The sequence below is a fragment of the Rhinoderma darwinii genome, chromosome 3, assembly GCF_050947455.1.
Source record: "Rhinoderma darwinii isolate aRhiDar2 chromosome 3, aRhiDar2.hap1, whole genome shotgun sequence".
In the NCBI taxonomy this organism is placed as follows: Eukaryota; Metazoa; Chordata; class Amphibia; order Anura; family Rhinodermatidae; genus Rhinoderma; species Rhinoderma darwinii.
This window is the reverse complement of record NC_134689.1, coordinates 368,752,881-368,778,655: the sequence shown is the minus strand read 5'-3', so window position 1 is coordinate 368,778,655 and position 25,775 is coordinate 368,752,881. Positions and strand designations below refer to the sequence as shown.

At 43.5% G+C, this 25,775-nt stretch overlaps 1 long non-coding RNA gene across 1 annotated transcript in view; it reads left to right on the top strand.

The window, feature by feature from the left end:
* Window positions 1-2,715: 2,715 nt before the first annotated feature.
* Window positions 2,716-25,775, top strand: part of LOC142748267 (uncharacterized) — a 47,148-nt gene continuing 24,088 nt past the window's right edge. Inside the window, exons 1-3 of the long non-coding RNA XR_012882210.1 lie at window positions 2,716-2,784; window positions 6,992-7,065; window positions 11,313-11,386. This is a non-coding gene — a long non-coding RNA (uncharacterized LOC142748267). The remainder of the gene's footprint in view (window positions 2,785-6,991; window positions 7,066-11,312; window positions 11,387-25,775) is intronic.

Below are 25,775 nucleotides of genomic sequence, written 5' to 3'. Positions count from 1 at the left end.
GGAGGAATTGTGGTTGACATAGGGACTTTGTAGTTGTCATGGGAGCATTGAGGTATGCAAAAAAGGCATTCAGGCCATTGTGGCTGATATGGAGTGCAATGTGGCGTTTGTGGTGGCATTGATGCTGACATAGATAGAATTGAGGGATTTCTGGTTGTTCGATAAATTTGTAATTGGCACTTAGGGCATTGTGGCTAGCATATGAGTAATTTGGGGATAGTGGCTGTCATGGGGGGGCATTGTGGATTTTAGGTAAGCATTGTATCTGGTAAAGTAGACAATGAGGACATAGTGGTTGTCATGGGGCATTTTAGTTGTCCTGGTTCTATTGATGTTGGCTTAGGGAGCATTGAGGACAATATGGCTGGCATTGAGAGCATTAGATTATCATTGAGCATAGTGGCTGGGATAAGGGATATTGTGGACCTTTCAGATGTCATGGCTGCATTTTGACTGGGAAATGGGACATTGTTGATTTCATGGGGGCAATTTAGCTGGCATTTAGAGCACAGTGGCTGGCATGGAGGACAATTTACGATCGTGGGGGCATTGGGGCTGGCATAAGAGGCATTGGCAGCACTGTGTCTGCGCTAAAGTACATTGTGGCTCGCATAGTGGCATTGTGGCTCCTGGCATAATGACTGTCATGGGGCATTGTAGTTGTCATAGGGCTATTGAAGCCATTGTGGCTGTCATGGTTGTATTGCAGTTAACTTAGGCGGCATTGAGAGCAATGTGGTTTGGATAAGGGGCATTGTGAAAGGAATAAGGGACACTGGACTTTGTATCTGTCATGGGGACATTTTAGCTGCCATATGGGATATTGGTTAGAAGCATTATGGCTGTCACGTGGTATTGGATGTAATGGGGGCTTTGTGGTTGGTTGGCATTGTGGCTGGCAGGGAGGAAGTTTTGGCTAACATTGAGGATATTATGACTGGGATATGGGACATAGCGAGTGTCATGAGGATATTGTGGCTTGCAGGTATCATTATGGCTGGCACGGGGACTTGTGTCTGTCATGTCTTGGTTAGCAAAGGGGAAAGTGTGTTCATTTTGGCTTTAATAAAGGCATAGTTGCTTGCAAAGGAGCATTGACATTTGGTGGTTTCCATTTTGGCCTTCAGGCTGGCATAAGGGGCATTGACTGCATTGTTGCATGGATAAAGTACATTGTGGTCGCATGATTGTTGATTTTCTGGTGGCTTTGTGGCTGTCATGGAGGGCATTTGACTGTCATAGTGGCATTGTGTCCCTTATAAATTACATTGTGGGTTTCATGAGGGCATAGTCACTCTTATAGGAGCATTATTGCCAGCATTGGGCATTGTAAATGCCTTGGTGTCATTGAGCGCAATGTCATTGTCATTGGCGCAGTGTGCCTTACATGGGAGCTTTGTGGCTGTCATGTGGTTAATTGTAGTTTGCATATAGATACTGAGGCCAGTGTGTTGAATAAAGGACATTTGCGTGGTCATTGTAGCTTGGATAAGGGGTATCACCGGCATTGCTGCTAGGATAAAGTACACAGTAGCTGGCATGGGGACTTTGTGGCTGGCATAGTGGCCACTGACAGCGTGGTTGCTGCCATTAAGGCATTTTTGTGGAGATAACGTAGATTGCGTGTGTCATGGGATCAATGGGGGTGTCATGGGGTTTTAGTGACTTAGGAGACCATGTAAATGACATGGGGCATAATGTGGCTATTATAAGAACCTTGTGGCTGGCATGGCGCATTGTAGCTGGAATAAGGTACATTGTGGGTGTTGTGAGTGCATTGTGGCTAACCTGAAAAGCATTGTGGCTTTTTTTAAGGTCTTGTAGCTGGCACGGCAGGCACTACGGTTGTCATGTGGGAATTTTGGTTGGCTTAGCAGGTATTGAAGGCATGGTGATTTGCATAGGGGGCATTGATGACTTTGTGGTTGTCATGTGCGGGAAATGTGGCTGGCACTGAGGAATTTGTGGCTGTCATTGGAGCCATTTAGATGTGGTGGGACAATGTAGCTGTCGTAGGTGCATTTTGTCTGTCATTGGAAAATTGTGACTGTCGTGACTTTTTGATTTAGGGTTTGCGTGGACGATGTTTCTTTTTTTACTATGAGTGGCACAGTATAGTTGATGTGTCTAATTTTCTTTGCCTCTCTAGTGATTTGGCCACAAGTTGCAAGTTAGCATCTAGCTATTTTCGCTACTGGTGATATCACTTTGTGTCTTAACCTGGCGCATGTGAGGTTTTTGTTGAATGTATGATATTCTTCATGATGACTGATAATAGCTATATTGTGTCCTCTCTAGGTCACATTTAGGCCCATGTCATATATGAGTTGTAAATGGTCCACTGAATAGATTGTAGAATGGTTTTCTGTTTTATACAGATGTGGAGGAGAGTGCTATTTCTTCTAGACATCTGATCTTTGATGTGATTGGTGATTAATTTTGGGATTGTGATCAGAGTTGATTATATCCTACTTATAGCTTCTAGTCAAGATGGGGTGGTTTGTGCATACTCTTGGATAGGAAGACTTGAGGTTGGATCTCTAATTTGGCTCCTCAGAATGTATCACAGAAAGGGTTTAATTGGCCCTTAAAATATTTGGGGGTTTCATTAGAAACTAGGCACACTAAAATCTCTTTACTGTTTCCAATACATCTATAGCATATACCAGGAATGTATTATCACACCTCTTTCTTGATTTTTTTTTTCTAGGTGTCTATTTGAAAGTGAAGAGAAGCAAGATATGGAATCCTCCAGACAGCGGCAATAGGGGAATCAAATGACTGGTAATTAATATTATTATTAATTACTGATAATTATCAGGCTAGTTTCTAGCTCTGGACTTTCAGAGGTGTGGTAATACCTTCCCGGTATATAAGGATATATGTCTAGTAGTACATATATTGGCTATAGATATTTAAGGGCATTGTAAATGCCTTTGTGTTCTACACATGGGTGCACTGCATTTACATTCCAACATACACATTCATCACCAGCTCCACTTCCCCAATGGGAAATTTTTGCCTGGTATGGAGGGTATTGTGGCTGGCATAGGGAGAATTGAGGGCATAGGGTCTGTCCTCGCGGAATTGTAATTAGCATTGAAGACATTGTTGCTGTAATACGATGCATTCCGTGATTGTTGTTGTCAGAGGACATTGTGGCTTTTATGGTAACATCGTGACTGGGAATTAGGGATAGTGTGGCTGTCATGAGGACATTGTGACTTTTTTGGAGGCATTGTGATATTTGTGTTGGGATTGTGACTGGTAAAGTGAACAATGAGGGCATTGTGACTTAGTTGGAGATGTGGTATTAAAATGGGCATTGTGTTTGGGAATGTGGTAGTTGTCATGAGAGCATTTTGTTTGTCTTGGGGCATTATTAAGAGGCAATAAGTGAATTGTGGTTGCCATGGTTGTATTCCGAATGGCTAAGAGGGCATGGAGAGTAATGTGGCTGGGATAAGGGACATTGTGGATGTCATGTGGCATAGTGGCTCTCATGAGTGCATTGTTGCATGAATGGGAGCCATTGTGGCTGGTATTTGGCTATTTGGAAAAGACATATAGCCGGTGTCATGTGGACATTGTAACTGTCCTCACGGAATTGTAATTAGCATTGAAGGTATTGTTGCTGTCATTAGATGGCATTGTGACTTAGTTGGAGATGTGGTATTAAAATGGGCATTATGTTTGGGAAAGTGGTAGTTGTCATGAAATCATTTTGTTTGTCTTGGGGCATTATGGTTCTCTTAAGAGGCAATAAGTGAATTGTGGTTGTCATGGTTGTATTCCGAATGGCTAAGGGGGCATTAAGGATAATGTGGCTGGCATTGTGGGACGGCTAAGGGGGCATTAAGGATAATGTGGCTGGCATTGTGGGACTTGTGGCTGTAATAGAGCTATTGTAGCTGGGATAAGGGACATTGTGGATGTCATGGGGGCATAGTGGCTCTTATGAGTGCATTGTTGCTTGAATGGGAGCCATTGTGGCTGGTATTTGGCTATTTGGATAAGATATATAGTGGGTGTTCTGTGGGCATTGCTTCTTGCATTAGGGGCATTGTGCGTAGAATGGGGGCAATCTAGTTGGAATAGGGCTATTAATTTCATTGTGAAAGGCATGAAGGGCATTGTGCCATTTCTTCATTTTCGTTGGCAAAAGGGGAATTGAGAACATTGTGGCTGTAATGGAGATATTGTGGCTGGGCTCAGGGACAGTGTGGCAGACATGTGGGCATAATGGCTCCAGAGGAACACTGTGGCTGGCACTTGGGCATTGCTGCCATAGGAGGAATTGTGGTTGACATAAGGACTTTGTAGTTGTCATGGGAACATTGAGGTATGCAAAAAAGGCATTCAGGCCATTGTGGCTGATATGGAGTGCAATGTGGCGTTTGTGGTGGCATTGATACTGGCATAGATAGAATTGAGGACTTTCTGGTTGTTCGATAAATTTGTAATTGGCACTTAGGGCATTGTGGCTCGCATATGAGTAATTTGGGGATAGTGGCTGTCATGGGGGGGCATTGTGGATTTTAGGTAAGCATTGTGTCTGGTAAAGTGGACAATGAGGACATAGTGGTTGTCATGGGGCATTTTAGTTGTCCTGGTTCTATTGATGTTGGCTTAGGGAGCATTGAGGACAATATGGCTGGCATTGAGAGCATTAGATTATCATGGAGCATAGTGGCTGGGATAAGGGACATTGTGGACCTTGCAGATGTCATGGCTGCATTTTGACTGGGAAATGGGACATTGTTGATTTCATGGGGGCAATTTAGCTGGCATTTAGAGCACAGTGGCTGGCATGGAGGACAATTTACGATCATGGGGGCATTGGGGCTGGCATAAGAGGCATTGGCAGCACTGTATCTGCGCTAAAGTACATTGTGGCTCGCATAGTGGCATTGTGGCTCCTGGCATAATGACTGTCATGGGGCATTGTAGTTGTCATAGGGCTATTGAAGCCATTGTGGCTGTCATGGTTGTATTTCAGTTAACTTAGGCGGCATTGAGAGCAATGTGGTTTGGATAAGGGGCATTGTGAAAGGAATAAGGGACACTGGACTTTGTATCTGTCATGGGGACATTTTAGCTGCCATATGGGATATTGGTTAGAAGCATTATGGCTGTCACCTGGTATTGGATGTAATGGGGGCTTTGTGGTTGGCTGGCAGGGAGGAAGTTGTGGCTAACATTGAGGATATTATGACTGGGATATGGGACATAGCGAGTGTCATGAGGATATTGTGGCTTTCAGGTGTCATTATGGCTGGCACGGGGACTTGTGTCTGTCATGTCTTGGTTAGCAAAGGGGAAAGTGAGTTCATTGTGGCTTTAATAAAGGCATAGTGGCTTGCAAAGGAGCATTGACATTTGGTGCTTTCCATTTTGGCCTTCAGGCTGGCATAAGGGGCATTGACAGCATTGTTGCATGGATAAAGTACATTGTGGTCGCATGATTGTTGATTTTCTGGTGGCTTTGTGGCTGTCATGGAGGGCATTTGACTGTCATAGTGGCATTGTGTCCCTTATAAATGACATTGTGGGTTTCATGAGGGCATAGTCACTCTTATAGGAGCATTATTGCCAGCATTGGGCATTGTAAATACCTTGGTGTCATTGAGCGCAATGTCATTGTCATTGGCGCATTGTGCCTTACATGGGAGCTTTGTGGCTGTCATGTGGTTAATTGTAGTTTGCATATAGATACTGAGGCCATTGTGTGTTGAATAAAGGACATTTGGGTGGTCATTGTAGCTTGGATAAGGGGTATCACCGGAATTGCTGCTGGGATAAAGTACACTGTAGCTGGCATGGGGACTTTGTGGCTGGCATAGTGGCCACTGCCAGCGTGGTTTCTGCCATTAAGGCATTTTTGTGGAGATAACTTAGATTGCGTGTGTCATGGGATCAATGGGGGTGTCATGGGGTTTTAGTGACTTAGGAGACCATGTAAATGACATGGGGCATAATGTGGCTATTATAAGAACCTTGTGGCTGGCATGGCGCATTGTAACTGGAATAAGGTACATTGTGGGTGTTGTGAGTGCATTGTGGCTAACCTGAAAAGCATTGTGGCTTTTTTTAAGGTCTTGTAGCTGGCACGGCAGGCACTACGGTTGTCATGTGGGAATTTTGGTTGGCTTAGCAGGTATTGAAGGCATGGTGATTTGCATAGGGGGCATTGATGACTTTGTGGTTGTCATGTGCGGGAAATGTGGCTGGCACTGAGGAATTTGTAGCTGTCATTGGAGCCATTTAGATGTGGTGGGACAATGTAGCTGTCGTAGGTGCATTTTGTCTGTCATTGGAAAATTGTGACTGTCGTGGCTTTTTGATTTAGGGTTTGCGTGGACGATGTTTCTTTTTTTACTATGAGTGGCACAGTATAGTTGATGTGTCTAATTTTCTTTGCCTCTCTAGTGATTTGGCCACAAGTTGCAAGTCAGCATCTAGCTATTTTCGCTACTGGTGATATCACTTTGTGTCTTAACCTGGCGCATGTGAGGTTTTTGTTGAATGTGTGATATTCTTCATGATGACTGATAATAGCTATATTGTGTCCTCTCTAGGTCACATTTAGGCCCATGTCATATATGAGTTGTAAATGGTCCACTGAATAGATTGTAGAATGGTTTTCTGTTTTATACAGATGTGGAGGAGAGTGCTATTTCTTCTAGACATCTGATCTTTGATGTGATTGGTGACTAATTTTGGGATTGTGATCAGAGTTGATTATATCCTACTTATAGCTTCTAGTCAAGATGGGGTGGTTTGTGCATACTCTTGGATAGGAAGACTTGAGGTTGGATCTCTAATTTGGCTCCTCAGAATGTATCACAGAAAGGGTTTAATTGGCCCTTAAAATATTTGGGGGTTTCATTAGAAACTAGGCACACTAAAATCTCTTTACTGTTTCCAATACATCTATAGCATATACCAGGTATGTATTATCACACCTCTTTCTTGATTTTTTTTTTTCTAGGTGTCTATTTGAAAGTGAAGAGAAGCAAGATATGGAATCCTCCAGACAGCGGCAATAGAGGAATCAAATGACTGGTAATTAATATTATTATTAATTACTGATAATTATCAGGCTAGTTTCTAGCTCTGGACTTTCAGAGGTGTGGTAATACCTTCCCGGTATATAAGGATATATGTCTAGTAGTACATATATTGGCTATAGATATTTAAGGGCATTGTAAATGCCTTTGTGTTCTACACATGGGTGCACTGCATTTACATTCCAACATACACATTCATCACCATCTCCACTTCCCCAATGGGAAATTTTTGGCTGGTATGGAGGGTATTGTGGCTGGCATAGGGAGAATTGAGGGCATAGGGTCTGTCCTCGCGGAATTGTAATTAGCATTGAAGACATTGTTGCTGTAATACGATGCATTCCGTGATTGTTGTTGTCAGAGGACATTGTGGCTTTTATGGTAACATCGTGACTGGGAATTAGGGATAGTGTGGCTGTCATGAGGACATTGTGACTTTTTTGGAGGCATTGTGATATTTGTGTTGGGATTGTGACTGGTAAAGTGAACAATGAGGGCATTGTGACTTAGTTGGAGATGTGGTATTAAAATGGGCATTGTGTTTGGGAATGTGGTAGTTGTCATGAGAGCATTTTGTTTGTCTTGGGGCATTATTAAGAGGCAATAAATGAATTGTGGTTGCCATGGTTGTATTCCGAATGGCTAAGAGGGCATGGAGAGTAATGTGGCTGTCATTGAGGGACTTGTGGCTGTAATAGAGATATTGTGGCTGGGATAAGGGACATTGTGGATGTCATGTGGCATAGTGGCTCTCATGAGTGCATTGTTGCATGAATGGGAGCCATTGTGGCTGGTATTTGGCTATTTGGAAAAGACATATAGCCGGTGTCATGTGGACATTGTAACTGTCCTCACGGAATTGTAATTAGCATTGAAGGTATTGTTGCTGTCATTAGATGGCATTGTGACTTAGTTGGAGATGTGGTATTAAAATGGGCATTGTGTTTGGGAAAGTGGTAGTTGTCATGAAATCATTTTGTTTGTCTTGGGGCATTATGGTTCTCTTAAGAGGCAATAAGTGAATTGTGGTTGTCATGGTTGTATTCCGAATGGCTAAGGGGGCATTAAGGATAATGTGGCTGGCATTGTGGGACGGCTAAGGGGGCATTAAGGATAATGTGGCTGGCATTGTGGGACTTGTGGCTGTAATAGAGCTATTGTAGCTGGGATAAGGGACATTGTGGATGTCATGGGGGCATAGTGGCTCTTATGAGTGCATTGTTGCTTGAATGGGAGCCATTGTGGCTGGTATTTGGCTATTTGGATAAGATATATAGTGGGTGTTCTGTGGGCATTGCTTCTTGCATTAGGGGCATTGTGCGTAGAATGGGGGCAATCTAGTTGGAATAGGGCTATTAATTTCATTGTGAAAGGCATGGAGGGCATTGTGCCATTTCTTCATTTTCGTTGGCAAAAGGGGAATTGAGAACATTGTGGCTGTAATGGAGATATTGTGGCTGGGCTCAGGGACAGTGTGGCAGACATGTGGGCATAATGGCTCCAGAGGAACACTGTGGCTGGCACTTGGGCATTGCTGCCATAGGAGGAATTGTGGTTGACATAGGGACTTTGTAGTTGTCATGGGAACATTGAGGTATGCAAAAAAGGCATTCAGGCCATTGTGGCTGATATGGAGTGCAATGTGGCGTTTGTGGTGGCATTGATGCTGGCATAGATAGAATTGAGGACTTTCTGGTTGTTCGATAAATTTGTAATTGGCACTTAGGGCATTGTGGCTCGCATATGAGTAATTTGGGGATAGTGGCTGTCATGGGGGGGCATTGTGGATTTTAGGTAAGCATTGTGTCTGGTAAAGTGGACAATGAGGACATAGTGGTTGTCATGGGGCATTTTAGTTGTCCTGGTTCTATTGATGTTGGCTTAGGGAGCATTGAGGACAATATGGCTGGCATTGAGAGCATTAGATTATCATGGAGCATAGTGGCTGGGATAAGGGACATTGTGGACCTTGCAGATGTCATGGCTGCATTTTGACTGGGAAATGGGACATTGTTGATTTCATGGGGGCAATTTAGCTGGCATTTAGAGCACAGTGGCTGGCATGGAGGACAATTTACGATCATGGGGGCATTGGGGCTGGCATAAGAGGCATTGGCAGCACTGTATCTGCGCTAAAGTGCATTGTGGCTCGCATAGTGGCATTGTGGCTCCTGGCATAATGACTGTCATGGGGCATTGTAGTTGTCATAGGGCTATTGAAGCCATTGTGGCTGTCATGGTTGTATTGCAGTTAACTTAGGCGGCATTGAGAGCAATGTGGTTTGGATAAGGGGCATTGTGAAAGGAATAAGGGACACTGGACTTTGTATCTGTCATGGGGACATTTTAGCTGCCATATGGGATATTGGTTAGAAGCATTATGGCTGTCACCTGGTATTGGATGTAATGGGGGCTTTGTGGTTGGCTGGCAGGGAGGAAGTTGTGGCTAACATTGAGGATATTATGACTGGGATATGGGACATAGCGAGTGTCATGAGGATATTGTGGCTTTCAGGTGTCATTATGGCTGGCACGGGGACTTGTGTCTGTCATGTCTTGGTTAGCAAAGGGGAAAGTGAGTTCATTGTGGCTTTAATAAAGGCATAGTGGCTTGCAAAGGAGCATTGACATTTGGTGCTTTCCATTTTGGCCTTCAGGCTGGCATAAGGGGCATTGACAGCATTGTTGCATGGATAAAGTACATTGTGGTCGCATGATTGTTGATTTTCTGGTGGCTTTGTGGCTGTCATGGAGGGCATTTGACTGTCATAGTGGCATTGTGTCCCTTATAAATGACATTGTGGGTTTCATGAGGGCATAGTCACTCTTATAGGAGCATTATTGCCAGCATTGGGCATTGTAAATACCTTGGTGTCATTGAGCGCAATGTCATTGTCATTGGCGCATTGTGCCTTACATGGGAGCTTTGTGGCTGTCATGTGGTTAATTGTAGTTTGCATATAGATACTGAGGCCATTGTGTGTTGAATAAAGGACATTTGGGTGGTCATTGTAGCTTGGATAAGGGGTATCACCGGAATTGCTGCTGGGATAAAGTACACTGTAGCTGGCATGGGGACTTTGTGGCTGGCATAGTGGCCACTGCCAGCGTGGTTTCTGCCATTAAGGCATTTTTGTGGAGATAACGTAGATTGCGTGTGTCATGGGATCAATGGGGGTGTCATGGGGTTTTAGTGACTTAGGAGACCATGTAAATGACATGGGGCATAATGTGGCTATTATAAGAACCTTGTGGCTGGCATGGCGCATTGTAGCTGGAATAAGGTACATTGTGGGTGTTGTGAGTGCATTGTGGCTAACCTGAAAAGCATTGTGGCTTTTTTTAAGGTCTTGTAGCTGGCACGGCAGGCACTACGGTTGTCATGTGGGAATTTTGGTTGGCTTATCAGGTATTGAAGGCATGGTGATTTGCATAGGGGGCATTGATGACTTTGTGGTTGTCATGTGCGGGAAATGTGGCTGGCACTGAGGAATTTGTGGCTGTCATTGGAGCCATTTAGATGTGGTGGGACAATGTAGCTGTCGTAGGTGCATTTTGTCTGTCATTGGAAAATTGTGACTGTCGTGGCTTTTTGATTTAGGGTTTGCGTGGACGATGTTTCTTTTTTTACTAGGAGTGGCACAGTATAGTTGATGTGTCTAATTTTCTTTGCCTCTCTAGTGATTTGGCCACAAGTTGCAAGTCAGCATCTAGCTATTTTCGCTACTGGTGATATCACTTTGTGTCTTAACCTGGCGCATGTGAGGTTTTTGTTGAATGTGTGATATTCTTCATGATGACTGATAATAGCTATATTGTGTCCTCTCTAGGTCACATTTAGGCCCATGTCATATATGAGTTGTAAATGGTCCACTGAATAGATTGTAGAATGGTTTTCTGTTTTATACAGATGTGGAGGAGAGTGCTATTTCTTCTAGACATCTGATCTTTGATGTGATTGGTGATTAATTTTGGGGTTGTGATCAGAGTTGATTATATCCTACTTATAGCTTCTAGTCAAGATGGGGTGGTTTGTGCATACTCTTGGATAGGAAGACTTGAGGTTGGATCTCTAATTTGGCTCCTCAGAATGTATCACAGAAAGGGTTTAATTGGCCCTTAAAATATTTGGGGGTTTCATTAGAAACTAGGCACACTAAAATCTCTTTACTGTTTCCAATACATCTATAGCATATACCAGGAATGTATTATCACACCTCTTTCTTGATTTTTTTTTTCTAGGTGTCTATTTGAAAGTGAAGAGAAGCAAGATATGGAATCCTCCAGACAGCGGCAATAGGGGAATCAGATGACTGGTAATTAATATTATTATTAATTACTGATAATTATCAGGCTAGTTTCTAGCTCTGGACTTTCAGAGGTGTGGTAATACCTTCCCGGTATATAAGGATATATGTCTAGTAGTACATATATTGGCTATAGATATTTAAGGGCATTGTAAATGCCTTTGTGTTCTACACATGGGTGCACTGCATTTACATTCCAACATACACATTCATCACCATCTCCACTTCCCCAATGGGAAATTTTTGGCTGGTATGGAGGGTATTGTGGCTGGCATAGGGAGAATTGAGGGCATAGGGTCTGTCCTCGCGGAATTGTAATTAGCATTGAAGACATTGTTGCTGTAATACGATGCATTCCGTGATTGTTGTTGTCAGAGGACATTGTGGCTTTTATGGTAACATCGTGACTGGGAATTAGGGATAGTGTGGCTGTCATGAGGACATTGTGACTTTTTTGGAGGCATTGTGATATTTGTGTTGGGATTGTGACTGGTAAAGTGAACAATGAGGGCATTGTGACTTAGTTGGAGATGTGGTATTAAAATGGGCATTGTGTTTGGGAATGTGGTAGTTGTCATGAGAGCATTTTGTTTGTCTTGGGGCATTATTAAGAGGCAATAAATGAATTGTGGTTGCCATGGTTGTATTCCGAATGGCTAAGAGGGCATGGAGAGTAATGTGGCTGTCATTGAGGGACTTGTGGCTGTAATAGAGATATTGTGGCTGGGATAAGGGACATTGTGGATGTCATGTGGCATAGTGGCTCTCATGAGTGCATTGTTGCATGAATGGGAGCCATTGTGGCTGGTATTTGGCTATTTGGAAAAGACATATAGCCGGTGTCATGTGGACATTGTAACTGTCCTCACGGAATTGTAATTAGCATTGAAGGTATTGTTGCTGTCATTAGATGGCATTGTGACTTAGTTGGAGATGTGGTATTAAAATGGGCATTATGTTTGGGAAAGTGGTAGTTGTCATGAAATCATTTTGTTTGTCTTGGGGCATTATGGTTCTCTTAAGAGGCAATAAGTGAATTGTGGTTGTCATGGTTGTATTCCGAATGGCTAAGGGGGCATTAAGGATAATGTGGCTGGCATTGTGGGACGGCTAAGGGGGCATTAAGGATAATGTGGCTGGCATTGTGGGACTTGTGGCTGTAATAGAGCTATTGTAGCTGGGATAAGGGACATTGTGGATGTCATGGGGGCATAGTGGCTCTTATGAGTGCATTGTTGCTTGAATGGGAGCCATTGTGGCTGGTATTTGGCTATTTGGATAAGATATATAGTGGGTGTTCTGTGGGCATTGCTTCTTGCATTAGGGGCATTGTGCGTAGAATGGGGGCAATCTAGTTGGAATAGGGCTATTAATTTCATTGTGAAAGGCATGGAGGTCATTGTGCCATTTCTTCATTTTCGTTGGCAAAAGGGGAATTGAGAACATTGTGGCTGTAATGGAGATATTGTGGCTGGGCTCAGGGACAGTGTGGCAGACATGTGGGCATAATGGCTCCAGAGGAACACTGTGGCTGGCACTTGGGCATTGCTGCCATAGGAGGAATTGTGGTTGACATAGGGACTTTGTAGTTGTCATGGGAACATTGAGGTATGCAAAAAAGGCATTCAGGCCATTGTGGCTGATATGGAGTGCAATGTGGCGTTTGTGGTGGCATTGATGCTGGCATAGATAGAATTGAGGACTTTCTGGTTGTTCGATAAATTTGTAATTGGCACTTAGGGCATTGTGGCTCGCATATGAGTAATTTGGGGATAGTGGCTGTCATGGGGGGGCATTGTGGATTTTAGGTAAGCATTGTGTCTGGTAAAGTGGACAATGAGGACATAGTGGTTGTCATGGGGCATTTTAGTTGTCCTGGTTCTATTGATGTTGGCTTAGGGAGCATTGAGGACAATATGGCTGGCATTGAGAGCATTAGATTATCATGGAGCATAGTGGCTGGGATAAGGGACATTGTGGACCTTGCAGATGTCATGGCTGCATTTTGACTGGGAAATGGGACATTGTTGATTTCATGGGGGCAATTTAGCTGGCATTTAGAGCACAGTGGCTGGCATGGAGGACAATTTACGATCATGGGGGCATTGGGGCTGGCATAAGAGGCATTGGCAGCACTGTATCTGCGCTAAAGTGCATTGTGGCTCGCATAGTGGCATTGTGGCTCCTGGCATAATGACTGTCATGGGGCATTGTAGTTGTCATAGGGCTATTGAAGCCATTGTGGCTGTCATGGTTGTATTGCAGTTAACTTAGGCGGCATTGAGAGCAATGTGGTTTGGATAAGGGGCATTGTGAAAGGAATAAGGGACACTGGACTTTGTATCTGTCATGGGGACATTTTAGCTGCCATATGGGATATTGGTTAGAAGCATTATGGCTGTCACCTGGTATTGGATGTAATGGGGGCTTTGTGGTTGGCTGGCAGGGAGGAAGTTGTGGCTAACATTGAGGATATTATGACTGGGATATGGGACATAGCGAGTGTCATGAGGATATTGTGGCTTGCAGGTGTCATTATGGCTGGCACGGGGACTTGTGTCTGTCATGTCTTGGTTAGCAAAGGGGAAAGTGAGTTCATTGTGGCTTTAATAAAGGCATAGTGGCTTGCAAAGGAGCATTGACATTTGGTGCTTTCCATTTTGGCCTTCAGGCTGGCATAAGGGGCATTGACAGCATTGTTGCATGGATAAAGTACATTGTGGTCGCATGATTGTTGATTTTCTGGTGGCTTTGTGGCTGTCATGGAGGGCATTTGACTGTCATAGTGGCATTGTGTCCCTTATAAATGACATTGTGGGTTTCATGAGGGCATAGTCACTCTTATAGGAGCATTATTGCCAGCATTGGGCATTGTAAATACCTTGGTGTCATTGAGCGCAATGTCATTGTCATTGGCGCATTGTGCCTTACATGGGAGCTTTGTGGCTGTCATGTGGTTAATTGTAGTTTGCATATAGATACTGAGGCCATTGTGTGTTGAATAAAGGACATTTGGGTGGTCATTGTAGCTTGGATAAGGGGTATCACCGGAATTGCTGCTGGGATAAAGTACACTGTAGCTGGCATGGGGACTTTGTGGCTGGCATAGTGGCCACTGCCAGCGTGGTTTCTGCCATTAAGGCATTTTTGTGGAGATAACGTAGATTGCGTGTGTCATGGGATCAATGGGGGTGTCATGGGGTTTTAGTGACTTAGGAGACCATGTAAATGACATGGGGCATAATGTGGCTATTATAAGAACCTTGTGGCTGGCATGGCGCATTGTAGCTGGAATAAGGTACATTGTGGGTGTTGTGAGTGCATTGTGGCTAACCTGAAAAGCATTGTGGCTTTTTTTAAGGTCTTGTAGCTGGCACGGCAGGCACTACGGTTGTCATGTGGGAATTTTGGTTGGCTTAGCAGGTATTGAAGGCATGGTGATTTGCATAGGGGGCATTGATGACTTTGTGGTTGTCATGTGCGGGAAATGTGGCTGGCACTGAGGAATTTGTGGCTGTCATTGGAGCCATTTAGATGTGGTGGGACAATGTAGCTGTCGTAGGTGCATTTTGTCTGTCATTGGAAAATTGTGACTGTCGTGGCTTTTTGATTTAGGGTTTGCGTGGACGATGTTTCTTTTTTTACTATGAGTGGCACAGTATAGTTGATGTGTCTAATTTTCTTTGCCTCTCTAGTCATTTGGCCACAAGTTGCAAGTCAGCATCTAGCTATTTTCGCTACTGGTGATATCACTTTGTGTCTTAACCTGGCGCATGTGAGGTTTTTGTTGAATGTGTGATATTCTTCATGATGACTGATAATAGCTATATTGTGTCCTCTCTAGGTCACATTTAGGCCCATGTCATATATGAGTTGTAAATGGTCCACTGAATAGATTGTAGAATGGTTTTCTGTTTTATACAGATGTGGAGGAGAGTGCTATTTCTTCTAGACATCTGATCTTTGATGTGATTGGTGACTAATTTTGGGATTGTGATCAGAGTTGATTATATCCTACTTATAGCTTCTAGTCAAGATGGGGTGGTTTGTGCATACTCTTGGATAGGAAGACTTGAGGTTGGATCTCTAATTTGGCTCCTCAGAATGTATCACAGAAAGGGTTTAATTGGCCCTTAAAATATTTGGGGGTTTCATTAGAAACTAGGCACACTAAAATCTCTTTACTGTTTCCAATACATCTATAGCATATACCTGGAATGTATTATCACACCTCTTTCTTGATTTTTTTTTTCTAGGTGTCTATTTGAAAGTGAAGAGAAGCAAGATATGGAATCCTCCAGACAGAGGCAATAGGGGAATCAAATGACTGGTAATTAATATTATTATTAATTACTGATAATTATCAGGCTAGTTTCTAGCTCTGGACTTTCAGAGGTGTGGTAATACCTTCCCGGTATATAAGGATATATGTCTAGTAGTACATATATTGGCTATAGATATTTAAGGGCATTGTAAATGCCTTTGTGTTCTACACATGGGTGCACTGCATTTACATTCCAACATACACATTCATCACCATCTCCACTTCCCCAATGGGAAATTTTTGGCTGGTATGGAGGGTATTGTGGCTGGCATAGGGAGAATTGAGGGCATAGGGTCTGTCCTCGCGGAATTGTAATTAGCATTGAAGACATTGTTGCTGTAATACGATGCATTCCGTGATTGTTGTTGTCAGAGGACATTGTGGCTTTTATGGTAACATCGTGACTGGGAATTAGGGATAGTGTGGCTGTCATGAGGACATTGTGACTTTTTTGGAGGCATTGTGATATTTGTGTTGGGATTGTGACTGGTAAAGTGAACAATGAGGGCATTGTGACTTAGTTGGAGATGTGGTATTAAAATGGGCATTGTGTTTGGGAATGTGGTAGTTGTCATGAGAGCATTTTGTTTGTCTTGGGGCATTATTAAGAGGCAATAAATGAATTGTGGTTGCCATGGTTGTATTCCGAATGGCTAAGAGGGCATGGAGAGTAATGTGGCTGTCATTGAGGGACTTGTGGCTGTAATAGAGATATTGTGGCTGGGATAAGGGACATTGTGGATGTCATGTGGCATAGTGGCTCTCATGAGTGCATTGTTGCATGAATGGGAGCCATTGTGGCTGGTATTTGGCTATTTGGAAAAGACATATAGCCGGTGTCATGTGGACATTGTAACTGTCCTCACGGAATTGTAATTAGCATTGAAGGTATTGTTGCTGTCATTAGATGGCATTGTGACTTAGTTGGAGATGTGGTATTAAAATGGGCATTATGTTTGGGAAAGTGGTAGTTGTCATGAAATCATTTTGTTTGTCTTGGGGCATTATGGTTCTCTTAAGAGGCAATAAGTGAATTGTGGTTGTCATGGTTGTATTCCGAATGGCTAAGGGGGCATTAAGGATAATGTGGCTGGCATTGTGGGACGGCTAAGGGGGCATTAAGGATAATGTGGCTGGCATTGTGGGACTTGTGGCTGTAATAGAGCTATTGTAGCTGGGATAAGGGACATTGGGGATGTCATGGGGCATAGTGGCTCTTATGAGTGCATTGTTTCTTGAATGGGAGCCATTGTGGCTGGTATTTGGCTATTTGGATAAGATATATAGTGGGTGTTCTGTGGGCATTGCTTCTTGCATTAGGGGCATTGTGCGTAGAATGGGGGCAATCTAGTTGGAATAGGGCTATTAATTTCATTGTGAAAGGCATGGAGGGCATTGTGCCATTTCTTCATTTTCGTTGGCAAAAGGGGAATTGAGAACATTGTGGCTGTAATGGAGATATTGTGGCTGGGCTCAGGGACAGTGTGGCAGACATGTGGGCATAATGGCTCCAGAGGAACACTGTGGCTGGCACTTGGGCATTGCTGCCATAGGAGGAATTGTGGTTGACATAGGGACTTTGTAGTTGTCATGGGAACATTGAGGTATGCAAAAAAGGCATTCAGGCCATTGTGGCTGATATGGAGTGCAATGTGGCGTTTGTGGTGGCATTGATGCTGGCATAGATAGAATTGAGGACTTTCTGGTTGTTCGATAAATTTGTAATTGGCACTTAGGGCATTGTGGCTCGCATATGAGTAATTTGGGGATAGTGGCTGTCATGGGGGGGCATTGTGGATTTTAGGTAAGCATTGTGTCTGGTAAAGTGGACAATGAGGACATAGTGGTTGTCATGGGGCATTTTAGTTGTCCTGGTTCTATTGATGTTGGCTTAGGGAGCATTGAGGACAATATGGCTGGCATTGAGAGCATTAGATTATCATGGAGCATAGTGGCTGGGATAAGGGACATTGTGGACCTTGCAGATGTCATGGCTGCATTTTGACTGGGAAATGGGACATTGTTGATTTCATGGGGGCAATTTAGCTGGCATTTAGAGCACAGTGGCTGGCATGGAGGACAATTTACGATCATGGGGGCATTGGGGCTGGCATAAGAGGCATTGGCAGCACTGTATCTGCGCTAAAGTGCATTGTGGCTCGCATAGTGGCATTGTGGCTCCTGGCATAATGACTGTCATGGGGCATTGTAGTTGTCATAGGGCTATTGAAGCCATTGTGGCTGTCATGGTTGTATTGCAGTTAACTTAGGCGGCATTGAGAGCAATGTGGTTTGGATAAGGGGCATTGTGAAAGGAATAAGGGACACTGGACTTTGTATCTGTCATGGGGACATTTTAGCTGCCATATGGGATATTGGTTAGAAGCATTATGGCTGTCACCTGGTATTGGATGTAATGGGGGCTTTGTGGTTGGCTGGCAGGGAGGAAGTTGTGGCTAACATTGAGGATATTATGACTGGGATATGGGACATAGCGAGTGTCATGAGGATATTGTGGCTTTCAGGTGTCATTATGGCTGGCACGGGGACTTGTGTCTGTCATGTCTTGGTTAGCAAAGGGGAAAGTGAGTTCATTGTGGCTTTAATAAAGGCATAGTGGCTTGCAAAGGAGCATTGACATTTGGTGCTTTCCATTTTGGCCTTCAGGCTGGCATAAGGGGCATTGACAGCATTGTTGCATGGATAAAGTACATTGTGGTCGCATGATTGTTGATTTTCTGGTGGCTTTGTGGCTGTCATGGAGGGCATTTGACTGTCATAGTGGCATTGTGTCCCTTATAAATGACATTGTGGGTTTCATGAGGGCATAGTCACTCTTATAGGAGCATTATTGCCAGCATTGGGCATTGTAAATACCTTGGTGTCATTGAGCGCAATGTCATTGTCATTGGCGCATTGTGCCTTACATGGGAGCTTTGTGGCTGTCATGTGGTTAATTGTAGTTTGCATATAGATACTGAGGCCATTGTGTGTTGAATAAAGGACATTTGGGTGGTCATTGTAGCTTGGATAAGGGGTATCACCGGCATTGCTGCTGGGATAAAGTACACTGTAGCTGGCATGGGGACTTTGTGGCTGGCATAGTGGCCACTGACATCGTGGTTGCTGCCATTAAGGCATTTTTGTGGAGATAACGTAGATTGCGTGTGTCATGGGATCAATGGGGGTGTCATGGGGTTTTATTGACTTAGGCATGGGCATAATGTGGCTATTATAAGAACCTTGTGGCTGGCATGGCGCATTGTAGCTGGAATAAGGTACATTGTGGGTGTTGTGAGTGCATTGTGGCTAACCTGAAAAGCATTGTGGCTTTTTTTAAGGTCTTGTAGCTGGCACGGCAGGCACTACGGTTGTCATGTGGGAATTTTGGTTGGCTTAGCAGGTATTGAAGGCATGGTGATTTGCATAGGGGGCATTGATGACTTTGTGGTTGTCATGTGCGGGAAATGTGGCTGGCACTGAGGACTTTGTGGCTGTCATTGGAGCCATTTAGATGTGGTGGGACAATGTAGCTGTCGTAGGTGCATTTTGTCTGTCATTGGAAAATTGTGACTGTCGTGGCTTTTTGATTTAGGGTTTGCGTGGACGATGTTTCTTTTTTTACTATGAGTGGCACAGTATAGTTGATGTGTCTAATTTTCTTTGCCTCTCTAGTGATTTGGCCACAAGTTGCAAGTCAGCATCTAGCTATTTTCGCTACTGGTGATATCACTTTGTGTCTTAACCTGGCGCATGTGAGGTTTTTGTTGAATGTGTGATATTCTTCATGATGACTGATAATAGCTATATTGTGTACTCTCTAGGTCACATTTAGGCCCATGTCATATATGAGTTGTAAATGGTCCACTGAATAGATTGTAGAATGGTTTTCTGTTTTATACAGATGTGGAGGAGAGTGCTATTTCTTCTAGACATCTGATCTTTGATGTGATTGGTGACTAATTTTGGGATTGTGATCAGAGTTGATTATATCCTACTTATAGCTTCTAGTCAAGATGGGGTGGTTTGTGCATACTCTTGGATAGGAAGACTTGAGGTTGGATCTCTAATTTGGCTCCTCAGAATGTATCACAGAAAGGGTTTAATTGGCCCTTAAAATATTTGGGGGTTTCATTAGAAACTAGGCACACTAAAATCTCTTTACTGTTTCCAATACATCTATAGCATATACCAGGAATGTATTATCACACCTCTTTCTTGATTTTTTTTTTCTAGGTGTCTATTTGAAAGTGAAGAGAAGCAAGATATGGAATCCTCCAGACAGCGGCAATAGGGGAATCAAATGACTGGTAATTAATATTATTATTAATTACTGATAATTATCAGGCTAGTTTCTAGCTCTGGACTTTCAGAGGTGTGGTAATACCTTCCCGGTATATAAGGATATATGTCTAGTAGTACATATATTGGCTATAGATATTTAAGGGCATTGTAAATGCCTTTGTGTTCTACACATGGGTGCACTGCATTTACATTCCAACATACACATTCATCACCATCTCCACTTCCCCAATGGGAAATTTTTGGCTGGTATGGAGGGTATTGTGGCTGGCATAGGGAGAATTGAGGGCATAGGGTCTGTCCTCGCGGAATTGTAATAAGCATTGAAGACATTGTTGCTGTAATACGATGCATTCCGTGATTGTTGTTGTCAGAGGACATTGTGGCTTTTATGGTAACATCGTGACTGGGAATTAGGGATAGTGTGGCTGTCATGAGGACATTGTGACTTTTTTGGAGGCATTGTGATATTTGTGTTGGGATTGTGACTGGTAAAGTGAACAATGAGGGCATTGTGACTTAGTTGGAGATGTGGTATTAAAATGGGCATTGTGTTTGGGAATGTGGTAGTTGTCATGAGAGCATTTTGTTTGTCTTGGGGCATTATTAAGAGGCAATAAATGAATTGTGGTTGCCATGGTTGTATTCCGAATGGCTAAGAGGGCATGGAGAGTAATGTGGCTGTCATTGAGGGACTTGTGGCTGTAATAGAGATATTGTGGCTGGGATAAGGGACATTGTGGATGTCATGTGGCATAGTGGCTCTCATGAGTGCATTGTTGCATGAATGGGAGCCATTGTGGCTGGTATTTGGCTATTTGGAAAAGACATATAGCCGGTGTCATGTGGACATTGTAACTGTCCTCACGGAATTGTAATTAGCATTGAAGGTATTGTTGCTGTCATTAGATGGCATTGTGACTTAGTTGGAGATGTGGTATTAAAATGGGCATTATGTTTGGGAAAGTGGTAGTTGTCATGAAATCATTTTGTTTGTCTTGGGGCATTATGGTTCTCTTAAGAGGCAATAAGTGAATTGTGGTTGTCATGGTTGTATTCCGAATGGCTAAGGGGGCATTAAGGATAATGTGGCTGGCATTGTGGGACGGCTAAGGGGCATTAAGGATAATGTGGCTGGCATTGTGGGACTTGTGGCTGTAATAGAGCTATTGTAGCTGGGATAAGGGACATTGTGGATGTCATGGGGGCATAGTGGCTCTTATGAGTGCATTGTTGCTTGAATGGGAGCCATTGTGGCTGGTATTTGGCTATTTGGATAAGATATATAGTGGGTGTTCTGTGGGCATTGCTTCTTGCATTAGGGGCATTGTGCGTAGAATGGGGGCAATCTAGTTGGAATAGGGCTATTAATTTCATTGTGAAAGGCATGGAGGGCATTGTGCCATTTCTTCATTTTCGTTGGCAAAAGGGGAATTGAGAACATTGTGGCTGTAATGGAGATATTGTGGCTGGGCTCAGGGACAGTGTGGCAGACATGTGGGCATAATGGCTCCAGAGGAACACTGTGGCTGGCACTTGGGCATTGCTGCCATAGGAGGAATTGTGGTTGACATAGGGACTTTGTAGTTGTCATGGGAACATTGAGGTATGCAAAAAAGGCATTCAGGCCATTGTGGCTGATATGGAGTGCAATGTGGCGTTTGTGGTGGCATTGATGCTGGCATAGATAGAATTGAGGACTTTCTGGTTGTTCGATAAATTTGTAATTGGCACTTAGGGCATTGTGGCTCGCATATGAGTAATTTGGGGATAGTGGCTGTCATGGGGGGGCATTGTGGATTTTAGGTAAGCATTGTGTCTGGTAAAGTGGACAATGAGGACATAGTGGTTGTCATGGGGCATTTTAGTTGTCCTGGTTCTATTGATGTTGGCTTAGGGAGCATTGAGGACAATATGGCTGGCATTGAGAGCATTAGATTATCATGGAGCATAGTGGCTGGGATAAGGGACATTGTGGACCTTGCAGATGTCATGGCTGCATTTTGACTGGGAAATGGGACATTGTTGATTTCATGGGGGCAATTTAGCTGGCATTTAGAGCACAGTGGTTGGCATGGAGGACAATTTACGATCATGGGGGCATTGGGGCTGGCATAAGAGGCATTGGCAGCACTGTATCTGCGCTAAAGTACATTGTGGCTCGCATAGTGGCATTGTGGCTCCTGGCATAATGACTGTCATGGGGCATTGTAGTTGTCATAGGGCTATTGAAGCCATTGTGGCTGTCATGGTTGTATTGCAGTTAACTTAGGCGGCATTGAGAGCAATGTGGTTTGGATAAGGGGCATTGTGAAAGGAATAAGGGACACTGGACTTTGTATCTGTCATGGGGACATTTTAGCTGCCATATGGGATATTGGTTAGAAGCATTATGGCTGTCACGTGGTATTGGATGTAATGGGGGCTTTGTGGTTGGCTGGCAGGGAGGAAGTTGTGGCTAACATTGAGGATATTATGACTGGGATATGGGACATAGCGAGTGTCATGAGGATATTGTGGCTTTCAGGTGTCATTATGGCTGGCACGGGGACTTGTGTCTGTCATGTCTTGGTTAGCAAAGGGGAAAGTGAGTTCATTGTGGCTTTAATAAAGGCATAGTGGCTTGCAAAGGAGCATTGACATTTGGTGCTTTCCATTTTGGCCTTCAGGCTGGCATAAGGGGCATTGACAGCATTGTTGCATGGATAAAGTACATTGTGGTCGCATGATTGTTGATTTTCTGGTGGCTTTGTGGCTGTCATGGAGGGCATTTGACTGTCATAGTGGCATTGTGTCCCTTATAAATGACATTGTGGGTTTCATGAGGGCATAGTCACTCTTATAGGAGCATTATTGCCAGCATTGGGCATTGTAAATACCTTGGTGTCATTGAGCGCAATGTCATTGTCATTGGCGCATTGTGCCTTACATGGGAGCTTTGTGGCTGTCATGTGGTTAATTGTAGTTTGCATATAGATACTGAGGCCATTGTGTGTTGAATAAAGGACATTTGGGTGGTCATTGTAGCTTGGATAAGGGGTATCACCGGAATTGCTGCTGGGATAAAGTACACTGTAGCTGGCATGGGGACTTTGTGGCTGGCATAGTGGCCACTGCCAGCGTGGTTTCTGCCATTAAGGCATTTTTGTGGAGATAACGTAGATTGCGTGTGTCATGGGATCAATGGGGGTGTCATGGGGTTTTAGTGACTTAGGAGACCATGTAAATGACATGGGGCATAATGTGGCTATTATAAGAACCTTGTGGCTGGCATGGCGCATTGTAGCTGGAATAAGGTACATTGTGGGTGTTGTGAGTGCATTGTGGCTAACCTGAAAAGCATTGTGGCTTTTTTTAAGGTCTTGTAGCTGGCACGGCAGGCACTACGGTTGTCATGTGGGAATTTTGGTTGGCTTAGCAGGTATTGAAGGCATGGTGATTTGCATAGGGGGCATTGATGACTTTGTGGTTGTCATGTGCGGGAAATGTGGCTGGCACTGAGGAATTTGTGGCTGTCATTGGAGCCATTTAGATGTGGTGGGACAATGTAGCTGTCGTAGGTGCATTTTGTCTGTCATTGGAAAATTGTGACTGTCGTGGCTTTTTGATTTAGCGTTTGCGTGGACGATGTTTCTTTTTTTACTATGAGTGGCACAGTATAGTTGATGTGTCTAATTTTCTTTGCCTCTCTAGTGATTTGGCCACAAGTTGCAAGTCAGCATCTAGCTATTTTCGCTACTAGTTATATCACTTTGTGTCTTAACCTGGCGCATGTGAGGTCTTTGTTGAATGTGTGATATTCTTCATGATGACTGATAATAGCTATATTGTGTCCTCTCTAGGTCACATTTAGGCCCATGTCATATATGAGTTGTAAATGGTCCACTGAATAGATTGTAGAATGGTTTTCTGTTTTATACAGATGTGGAGGAGAGTGCTATTTCTTCTAGACATCTGATCTTTGATGTGATTGGTGACTAATTTTGGGATTGTGATCAGAGTTGATTATATCCTACTTATAGCTTCTAGTCAAGATGGGGTGGTTTGTGCATACTCTTGGATAGGAAGACTTGAGGTTGGATCTCTAATTTGGCTCCTCAGAATGTATCACAGAAAGGGTTTAATTGGCCCTTAAAATATTTGGGGGTTTCATTAGAAACTAGGCACACTAAAATCTCTTTACTGTTTCCAATACATCTATAGCATATATCAGGAATGTATTATCACACCTCTTTCTTGTTTTTTTTTTTCTAGGTGTCTATTTGAAAGTGAAGAGAAGCAAGATATGGAATCCTCCAGACAGCGGCAATAGGGGAATCAAATGACTGGTAATTAATATTATTATTAATTACTGATAATTATCAGGCTAGTTTCTAGCTCTGGACTTTCAGAGGTGTGGTAATACCTTCCCGGTATATAAGGATATATGTCTAGTAGTACATATATTGGCTATAGATATTTAAGGGCATTGTAAATGCCTTTGTGTTCTACACATGGGTGCACTGCATTTACATTCCAACATACACATTCATCACCATCTCCACTTCCCCAATGGGAAATTTTTGGCTGGTATGGAGGGTATTGTGGCTGGCATAGGGAGAATTGAGGGCATAGGGTCTGTCCTCGCGGAATTGTAATTAGCATTGAAGACATTGTTGCTGTAATACGATGCATTCCGTGATTGTTGTTGTCAGAGGACATTGTGGCTTTTATGGTAACATCGTGACTGGGAATTAGGGATAGTGTGGCTGTCATGAGGACATTGTGTCTTTTTTGGAGGCATTGTGATATTTGTGTTGGGATTGTGACTGGTAAAGTGAACAATGAGGGCATTGTGACTTAGTTGGAGATGTGGTATTAAAATGGGCATTGTGTTTGGGAATGTGGTAGTTGTCATGAGAGCATTTTGTTTGTCTTGGGGCATTATTAAGAGGCAATAAATGAATTGTGGTTGCCATGGTTGTATTCCGAATGGCTAAGAGGGCATGGAGAGTAATGTGGCTGTCATTGAGGGACTTGTGGCTGTAATAGAGATATTGTGGCTGGGATAAGGGACATTGTGGATGTCATGTGGCATAGTGGCTCTCATGAGTGCATTGTTGCATGAATGGGAGCCATTGTGGCTGGTATTTGGCTATTTGGAAAAGACATATAGCCGGTGTCATGTGGACATTGTAACTGTCCTCACGGAATTGTAATTAGCATTGAAGGTATTGTTGCTGTCATTAGATGGCATTGTGACTTAGTTGGAGATGTGGTATTAAAATGGGCATTATGTTTGGGAAAGTGGTAGTTGTCATGAAATCATTTTGTTTGTCTTGGGGCATTATGGTTCTCTTAAGAGGCAATAAGTGAATTGTGGTTGTCATGGTTGTATTCCGAATGGCTAAGGGGGCATTAAGGATAATGTGGCTGGCATTGTGGGACGGCTAAGGGGCATTAAGGATAATGTGGCTGGCATTGTGGGACTTGTGGCTGTAATAGAGCTATTGTAGCTGGGATAAGGGACATTGTGGATGTCATGGGGGCATAGTGGCTCTTATGAGTGCATTGTTGCTTGAATGGGAGCCATTGTGGCTGGTATTTGGCTATTTGGATAAGATATATAGTGGGTGTTCTGTGGGCATTGCTTCTTGCATTAGGGGCATTGTGCGTAGAATGGGGGCAATCTAGTTGGAATAGGGCTATTAATTTCATTGTGAAAGGCATGGAGGGCATTGTGCCATTTCTTCATTTTCGTTGGCAAAAGGGGAATTGAGAACATTGTGGCTG